Source organism: Alexandromys fortis, unplaced genomic scaffold, assembly GCF_014885135.2.
Source record: "Alexandromys fortis isolate MF-2015 unplaced genomic scaffold, M_Fortis_MF-2015_v1.1 scaffold_105, whole genome shotgun sequence".
Classification (NCBI taxonomy): Eukaryota; Metazoa; Chordata; class Mammalia; order Rodentia; family Cricetidae; genus Alexandromys; species Alexandromys fortis.
Window position 1 is genome coordinate 352,125 of NW_026068011.1, and position 6,778 is coordinate 358,902.

Below are 6,778 nucleotides of genomic sequence, written 5' to 3' on the forward strand. Positions count from 1 at the left end.
CCATTAGCTCTAACTTCTTTTTGACTAACACTTACATCTTAATTTAACCCATCTCTAGTAATCTGTGTATCTCCATGAGGCTGTGGCTTAACAGGTAAAGTACTGGCATCTGACTCATCTTCTCCTCACTCTGCCTTCTTTCTCCCAGCATTTAGTTTAGTTTTACCTGCCTAGATCTGTTCTACCCTAAAAGGCCAAGCCAGTTTCTTTATTAACCAATGGTATTCACAGCATACAGAGGGGAATCCCACATCACCTCCCCTTTTCTGTCTAAATAAAAAGGAAGGTTTTAAATTTAAGATAGTAAAATTACATATAAAAATAGATATCAAGCAAGAATTGCAGTTACAATATTTATATCTACTTTATCTTTTATCATAACTAAGGAAAGCCATAACTATAACTATCGATTCTTCAACTCCATCGAAGACCCCAGAAGGATATATTACTTCAGTAAACAGGAAGTGCATTGTAAGCAAATTCAAAAACTCTAGAATTGACAAAGACATCTTGGTGTCTGGACAGTCACTCAAAGTTCTGTACAACTGGGGCATCTGTCTTCTGCCTACAGGCCCATAGTATCCAGCAGACTTTTCCACAAAGCAGGAAATTTCAAAGACAGTTCTCCCTATATTGGAAGTTTGTCAATCACTTTCTTCTGTGTCCTGCAGAATGTCTGGCAAACTCTTTCATATGGTAGGAAAACCAAAGGACTGTCTCACCTTCTTTAGGCAACTTCAGCAGTCATTTTTCTGTGGGTCCTGCATGTCCAATTCACACAGCATAACATGGAGCAGTCCAGACAAGAGCAGTTTCTTGCCAAAATAGCTAACAAACTCCATAAGGCATCTCTTTGATGCCCATCATCCTCTTGAAGTAACTGGTGCTGCCAGGGGCAGATGTGTCTCATTGTCAGAAAAAGTCCTAAGTTTTTAAAACATTTTAAATGCTATATTCTGAATATCTCTGCAAAATATGAAGAATACCTATCTAACTGAAATATATTTTTATCTATCTAGAAAACCTAACTAACATGACTACAAGCTTGACTATTATGACTATCTATTAACCTATATTTCTTAATTATACATTACATTTTTAAATGAGCCAGACAAACACAATACCTTAATCAAGATCAGAAAAAAATATACACAGTATAAAAAATTGACCTTAAATTTGTATCAATAAACCAAGATCCATACCAGTGTTAATCTTTACAGCATATCCCCCTTTAAATATAAACAAACATTTATAGACATTATTTGGGAATATGGGTGTAGTTCTCTCTAAACTGCTTTCTGCTTTTTGTTGGGCAAAGTATTTTTGGGGGTATTCATGGTGATCTTTTGGGGGATCTTGGCTCATCAAACTACATTAGTCTGAAAGTAATCCACAGGGTCTCATCATCTGTGGAAACAAAAGCAGAACCTCTTTTCCAAAGCAACTTATCCTTAGACTCAAATTTTGAAGTCAACAAACGTTCAAACTATCTATGCTGGTTTAGCTTAGCAGCACATACAATGAAATGTTTCATTGTCCTTAGCTCATTCAAAATCAAAAAATTCAAAGAAAACACATTGTACATAATGATATACATAATCTAGACTATGTGTATATTCCATTTTTATGTGGCTTATTCATTTTGTTCTATTACTATTTTTATATTTTATTATCTTTACTGCTTTAATCTATGGCTGTCTGTACTCTTCTTTTTAAAGACTTTATTTATTTATTTATTAAAGATTTCTGCCTCCTCCCCGCCACCGCCTCCCATTTCCCTCCCCCTCACCCGACCAAGTCCCCCTCTTTCATCAGCCCAAAGAGCAATCAGGGTTCCCTGCCCTGTGGGAAGTCCAAGGACCACCCACCTCCATCCAGGTCTAGTAAGGTGAGTATCCAAACTGCTTAGGCTCCCACAAAGCCAGTACGTGCAGTAGGATCAAAAACCCATTGCCATTGATCTTGAGTTCTCAGTAGTCCTCATTGTCCACTATGTTCAGCAGTCCGGTTTTATCCCATGCTTTTTCAGACCCGGGCCAGCTGGCCTTGGTGAGTTCCCAAAAGAACATCCCCATTGTCTCAGTGTGTGGGTGCACCCCTCGCGGTCCTGAGTTCCTTGCTCGTGCTCTCTCTCCATCTGCTCCTGATTTGGACCTTGAGATTTGAGTCCGATAATCCAATGTGGGTCTCTGTCTCTGTCTCCTTTCATCACCTGATGAAGGTTAATATTCAGGAGGATGCCTATATGTTTTTCTTTGGTTCACCTTCTTATTTAGCTTCTCTAGGATCACGAGCTATGTATCCAAAGATGAATGAAGAGGTAGCTTTTGATACCTGTTAATAGTGGGATTTTATCCACCTATAAGAATAAATGAAATTAAATGAATGTTACACTGCACAGAAGTTTTAAACTTTGTTACATAAAAAAAAGCCAGAAAAAGCTCACATATGTACAATTCCATTTATACAAAACTTCCAGAATAGATAAGTATATATAGGCAGAACTTGGCTTGGTGGCTTCTGGAGGGTGGGGAGAAATTCTAACTGGGTAATATGCTATTTGAGGTTGATGAAAATATGTCAGAGGTACTTAGATATGGAGATTGCACAGCATTTTACACAAAACACTGCCAATAAATTAATCTCTTTAGAGTGTTAACTTTATGTTGCGTGAAAATCACTTTAATTCACTTTTGAGTGTATGGGTATATGATAATGGTATATGTATGTGTGTGTATCTGTGTGTCTGTGTGTCTATGTCTGTGGTGGTATACACTGGTATGTACATGCAGGTGTATACTCCTGAGCACATGTGTGGTGTTCAGAAGATCATGTCTGTTGTATGATTTTATCATTATCTAGCTCATTCCTTTGAGGTAGGGTCTCTCAGTGAATTTGGAGCAACACTGCCAGGCAGCAAGCTCCAGTCTTCCCAGTTCTCCTGACTGTACTCTGTACCTCTCTGGGTTTAAAGGCATGTTTAGCAATATCCATCTTATAATTTGGGCTCTGGTGATTTGAACTGAAGTCATTAGCATGTACATACAGTAAGGACTCTCACACACTGAACCATCTGCCAGCCATTCACCTCAATACAAAGTTTTAATAATTCTAATAAAAGTGATTTATATCTTGAATCTTATGCTAGAATGCTGACCTTATATAATAAAACAGAATCTTTATTTACATCTTAGGTAAATTTTGGGTCCTATGGATAGCCAAGTGTCTGTAGGCTTGAAAACTACATTTCAAAGTTCAGAATAAAAACTACATACAAAACCCAGATAGGTTGAGGAAATCTGAGTGAATCAATGTCAGATATGAAATATTGCTGACTGGAAGTATTGGGACTGAAATGGGTATCCTATTAGATAAACGGATGACTTGGTGGAGCAGCAGATGGGCTCTGAGGATAATATTAGTTTCTCTAAAGACAGGGTGATAGCAACCATTCAAACTGAAGCATAGACAGAAAAGAGACCGAAGGAAATGAAGGATCCCTCCCCCAGTTTCATGAAGAACAATCTAAAATCATTGTAATATATGTGCAGTTGGCATCTCCAGGGACATCTAGAGAGAGGTATTAGGACAGAAAAGCATTTTTAGAAAGTCAATTGCATCCCCAAATCAGATGAAAACAATACTAGGCTAAAGAAAGTCATGCAAGATAAACAGTGAGAAAAATCACACTAGGATTTCTTCTTCAAATACTTGAAAAGCAAAGATAAAGAAGAAATCTCTGAAGCAGTCATTGACAAAAAAGTCATAGAACAAGTAACAACAAGAATGTAAACTCATTTTGGTGCAGGAAGACTGCCAGTCAGAAGACAATAAAAAGACATCCTCAGTGCCCTCAAAGGAAAAATACAAACACCAATCTAAATTTTTAGGTCTATAAAAACTTCCTTTGAAATTGAAGTCAAAATATAGACATTTACAGACAAGCAAAAATGGAGACAGCTGCCATTAGCAGACCAGTACTGGGTGAGTGTCCCAACAAGACTGCTTTTCAGTTTACAGAGAAAAATGCACCATAAATGCCTGTGCTAAATAAGGGTGCAGGCAAAAGGAACACAAAGGCATCATTGTAAGTTTCTTACATTGCACATGGAGTGTCATCTCAATTCAAGGCAAAGTTCATAGATTAAGAAGGCAAAGAGATATTCTAAAGAACCAAAAGGAGGATACAAAATTAATTAGAAAGTAAAGTAGAAAAATTAAAAAATTTGAATTTATTTTAAAAATTCTAGAAAGGATTGTTTAAATAGAAAATATAGAGCTGGAAAGAAGGTGATTCAGCAGTTAAGAGTATTTCCTCTTTCTCACTTTATCTGATACAACTGAATTTATATTGGGGTTTCAATCTAGTTGCACTTGTGTTTCATGCAGGGCAATAGATATGGATCTATTTGCATTCTTCTACATGCCAACATTCAGTTACACCAGAACCACTTGTTGAAGATGCTTTCTTTTTTCCATTGTATAATTTTGGCTTCTTTGTCAAAAATCAGGTATCCATAGATGTGCAGATTTATGTCAGGGTCTTTGATTCCATTGATCTACATGCCTGTTTTTATGCCAATACCATGCAGGTATTTTTTATTATTAATATAGCTGTGTAATAGAACATGAAATCAGTGATGTTGATACCTCTGTAAGTTCCTTTATGGCATAGGATTGTTTTAGCTATTCTTGGTTTTTTGTTTTTTCCATATGTTGTTTAGTATTGTTCTTTCAGGGTTTGTAAAGAATTGTATTGGGATTTTGTTGTGGATTGCATTAAACATATAGCTTGCTTTTGTCAAGATAGCCACAATTACCATGTTAATCCTACTGATACATAAAAGTTGTAAAGAGCCTTGAATACAATGGGAAAAAATCCTGAATAGAACCCCAATAGCTCAGACACTGCAATCAACAATTAATAAATGGAATCTTGTGAAACTGAAAAGTTTTTATAAGGCAAAGGGCACTGTCAACAAGTGTCAACAGAGTGGGAAAAGATCTTCACATCTGACAGAGGACTGATCTCCAAAATATATAAAGAACTCAAGAAAGTAGACATCAAAATAACAAATAATCCAATTTTTAAAAATGGGGTACAGATCTAGAAGAATGAAAACAGATCCATGTCTATCACCATGCACAAAACTCAAGTCCAAATGGGTCAAAGACAACAACATAAAGCCAACCACACTGAACCTATAGAAGAGACAGTGGGAAGTACACTTGAACATATTGGCACGGGAGGCCACTTCCTAAATATAACACCAGCAGCACAGACACTGAGAGAAACAATTAATAAATAAGACTTCCTGAAACTGAAAAGCTTCTGTAAAGCAAAGGATGGTCAACAAGACAAAATGGCAGCCTACAGAGGAGAAAAATCTTCATCATCAACCCCACATTGATCAGAGGTCTGATCTCCAAAATATACAAAGAACTCAAGAAATTAGTCATCAAAAGAACAAATAATCCAATAAAAATGGAGTACAGACTTAAACAGAGAACTCTCAACAGAGAAATCTAAAATGGCTGAAAGACACTTAAGGAAATGTTCAACATTCTTAGCCATCAGAGAAATGCAAATCAAAACAACTCTGAGATTCCATCTTACACTGGTAAGAATGGCCAAGATCAAAAACACTGATGACAACTTATGCTGGAGAGGATATGGGGTAAAGAAAACACTCCTGCATTGCTGGTGGGAGTGAAAATTGGTACAGCCCCTTCGGATAGCAGTATGCCAATTTCTCAGAAAATTAGGAAACAGCCATCCTCAAGACCCAGCAATACCACTTTTGGGTATATATTCAAAGGATGCTCAATCATGCCACAAGGACGTGTGCTCAACCATGTTAATAGCAGCATTGTTTGTCATAGCCAGAACCTGGAAACAACCCTTTTACCAAGGAATGAATAAGGAAAATGTGGTACATTTACACAATGGTGTACAACACAGCAGAAAAAAAATAATGCCATCTTGAAATTTGCAGGCAAATGGATAGATCTAAAAATCATCATATTAAGTGAAGTAACCCAGACCCAGAAAGACAAATATCATATGTATTCACTCATAAGTGGCTTTTAGACATTAAGCAAAGAAAACTAGCCTACAATTCATAATTCCAGAGAAAAAGACAAAATCTCCTGAGTAAATTGGGAGCATGGGGACCATGGGAAAGGGTAGAAGGGGAGGGGAAATGAAGTGAGAGGAGCAGAGAAAAATTTATAGCTCAATAGAATCAATAAAAAATGGGGTACAACTCTGAACAGAGAATTCTTAACAGAAGAAACTCAAATGACTGGGAGATTTTAAAGAATTTTTCAACATCTTTACCCTTCAGGGAAATGCAAATCAAAATGACTCTGTGATTCCATCTCATACCCCTAAGAATGACTAAGATAAAAAACAATTATGACAGCTTATGTTGTAGAGGATGTGGAGCAAGGGGAACACTCCTCTAATGCTGGTGGGAGTGCAAACTTGTGCAGTCACTTTGAAAATCAGTAGGGTGGTTTCTCAGAAACTGGAAATAATCTACCTTCAGACCCAGCTATAATACTCTTGTGCATATACCTGAAGGATGCCCAACCATACCACAAGCACACTTGCTCATGGATAACCATGCTACAGTTCAGAGCCTCAGAAAGGCTGAGTAACAAGGAGATCACAAAGGGGGACATGGATGTATGGATTTCCCTGGAAAAGGGAAATAGATGAGATCTCCTGGGTAGACTGGTGGCCTGCAGGGATGGAAACATGAGGAACTGGGTT